A 3,436-nucleotide genomic window follows, 5' to 3' on the forward strand; every position below is an offset into this window, starting at 1 on the left:
AGTTGAGAAAGGCGAGTGTTGACATGTCATGGGGTTGTTAACCAATGTCATAAAACAATATGTGTACTGACTGTATAATGAGAAACTATTTGTTCTGTAAACCTTCATCTAAAGTACAATAAAAAAATTTAAAAAAAAAGAATTTACTGAATATTTGCTATGCTAAGTGTCATCAAACTCATAAAAGGTGATAATAATGTAGTAAAACTGATTCTGTGATTGGCTCCGAAGACATTTCCTTTCATAACTTTATCAAAGGACATGCAAGAACCTCGGAGTATTGTTTTAAACTAATTTGGCAGCAAGAAACAGAAACTCTATGAAATTAGCTTAAGTTGAAAGGAGGGGAGTTTCTTAATAAAAGGATGCAGAGGTAGGAATGCTGCTGAATCTCTGGAATGAGCTAGAATCTGGCCCTTGAATGCTGGCAGAGCTTCTGTGTCATCCAGCCCTGCACATCCTCTCTGCCGGCCCTCCCATTCACAGTGACTTTCATGCAATCCTTCATCCTTTTTCTCCTTTTCTTCCTTGACCCCAGTGATGGAATTACAAAGCAGAAGAGAAAAATGCTGTTGATCCTTGAGGATCAGATCCCTGATTCCCTGAGGCCAAAGATGGGCCCTCACAACTCTATAATTTCCAACTCCTCCATTCAAGAGTGTATTGACCCAGTGGCTGCAAAAATGGGCTCAAATACAGCAACGACTGTGAGGATGGTGCTGGACTGGTCAATGTTTTCTTCTGTTATACGTAAGGTCACTAAGAGTGGTAATTGACTTGATGGCATTTGACAACTACCATTCAAGAGAGATTCCAAACTGAGATTGGATTATTTTATTCTCAATCCCAAATTGAGAGGGAAGGTACTTTGATTTACTCAGTTTGAATCAAGTGCCTACTCCTAGTCCAATCAACTGTAGGGTCACACAGCAAAAATATGGCTAAGTGTTATCCCTGCATCAGTGGAGAGGGGGGAAGAGTGAGGAGTAGGGAGGAAAGGAAATTAACTAGAACTAGACAGAAGTAATTTAGTAAATTATCCTCTACATTGAGCCACTCAGGTCAGAGGTTTTTGGGAGGAAGCCAGGTCTGGAGGGAATCTATATAACTGTAGGATTGAGTACTCAGCAGTCCAATGTAGGTAGGGTGGTGTGATGGTTCAGACTGTGTGTCAGCTTAGCTGGGCCACGATTCTCAGTGTTTTGGCAGTCGTATAATGTTGTGATCACTTCCTTGTTGAGGTTTGATACGTGATCACTCCCACAATAGGATCTGCCGTGAGTGTACTGGTGGGGGCAGGTCCTGTGGCAGCTCACCACCCTCTCAGCCTTCATCTCTCTGCCCTCTGCTGCCTAACTCTTCCTATTCTCCTCGTCAGGGCTTTTGCTTGTTGCAGCTGGCTCCTGTTTGTCTGACCTCCGGTTCTTGGGACTTGAGCTAGCAGCTTACCTGCGGTCTTGCCTGCCAATCTTGAAATTCCTCAATCTTCACAGCCTGTAAGCAACAGCCCTGCTTCCCGGCCTGCTGATCTTGGGATCACCAGCCCCTGTGGCTACATGAATCAGGAGAAGCCTCTTTCCTGCCCCACAGACTTGGGATGTTACAGCCTCTAAAAAAAAAAAAAAAACACATGAGCCATTTCCTTGATATCTCTCCCTGTATATATATATTTATTTACGCTTTACCTGTTTTGCTTCTCTAGAGAACCCAGCTTAAGACAGGTGGAGTCAGGTTTGATGTGACTTGGCAGATGTGAAGGGCCTAGAACTCACCCCTTGTCACATCAGATGCCACCAGATACCACTAAGACTGCTTATGCAGTTCCTGTCTTGCTTAGTAGTGGCTTCCCAATTGGTCGAGACTGGTCAGCAGATGAAGGGATTGGAGGTGGGGAAACATGGAGGCTTACGATTTCCAACCAAAAAACCTGGTGGCGAAGTGGGTAAGAGATCAGCTGCTAACCAAAAGGTTGGCAGTTGGAATTCACCAGCCATTCCTCGGAAACCCTATGGGGCAGTTCTACTCTGTCCTATAGGGTCGCTATGAGTTGGAACGACTCGACAGCAACGGGTTTGGAGCCCTAGTGGCACAGTGGTTAAAAGCTACAGCTGCTAACCAAAAGATCAGCAGTTCAAATCTACCAGCCGCTCCTTATAAACCCTATGGGACAGTTCTACTCTGTCCTGTAGTGTCACTGTCATGGTTTGAATTATGTCCCCCCCGAAATGTGTGTATCAGTTTGGCTAGGCCATGATTCCTGGTACTGTTGATTTTCCTGTATGTTGTAAACCTGCCTCTATGATGTTAATGAGGGAGGATGGGTGGCAGTTGTGTTAGTAAGGCAGGACCCTACAAGACTGGATTGTGTCCTGAGGCAATCTCTTGAGATATACAAGACAGAAGCGAGCAGTGAGACGGGGACCTCATACCATGAAGAAAGCTGTACCGGGAGCAGAGCATGCCCTTTGGACCACAGTCCCTGCGCCGAGAAGCTCCTAGTCTGGGGGAATACCTAAGAGAAGAAGGGCAACAGAGAGAGAAAGCCTTCCCCTGGAGCTGATGCCCTGAATTTGGACTTTTAGCCTACTTTGACTATGAGGAAATAAACTTCTCTTCATTAAAACCATCCACTTGTGGTATTTCTGTTGTAGCAGCACTAGATGACTAAGGCAGTCGCTATGAGTTGGAATCGACTCAACAGCCACGGGTTTGGTTTTTTTTTGGTTTATGATATCTAGTGCGTTTTGAGCACTAGCAGCATTGATGAAATAAGCATATCATTATGCAAGTTGACTGCTTTGAAATTTATTTTTGTGGCTAAATACGTTCTAGTAAGTATGAAAAAAATTACTTTCATTATATTTTATCACATCTCACACCACTTGTCATATATTTATTATAGGAACGTGTGACATTGAGCATGTTGTATATTTAATGTCTCATTTGTTTTACTAATGGAGATAGAGGAAATTAACCAAGAAAAATTATGAGATCTACTCTGCTAACTTACTGCCAAATGTTAACTACTTACTTAGAATCATACGGACTTCTAAAATCTTAACCCATTACTCAGTGACCAGAGCTGGTCCCACAGCCCTACCTAACCACTAAGTGCAATCCAACCATGTGCCGAAATGTGGAGTGCTAGAACTACTTGTTGACCAGCACTACTGACTGTTTTTCCTCTGCCACACACTTTCCCCCACCACGTCCCCAATCAAATACTATTATTGTTATTTGCGTCAAGTTGGCTTTCAACTTGACCCCCGACTCATGGTAACCCCACGCACAATGGAACTAAATGCTGCCCCGATCCTGCATCATTCCCTTGATTGGTTGCAGATTGGACCACTGTGATCCACAGAGTTCTCATTGGTTGATTTTTGGAAGTAGATCACCAAGCCCTTCTTAACCTGGGAGCGCTGCTGAAGCCTGT

This window comes from Trichechus manatus, unplaced genomic scaffold (assembly GCF_000243295.1).
Source record: "Trichechus manatus latirostris isolate Lorelei unplaced genomic scaffold, TriManLat1.0 scaffold00071, whole genome shotgun sequence".
Taxonomy (NCBI): Eukaryota; Metazoa; Chordata; class Mammalia; order Sirenia; family Trichechidae; genus Trichechus; species Trichechus manatus.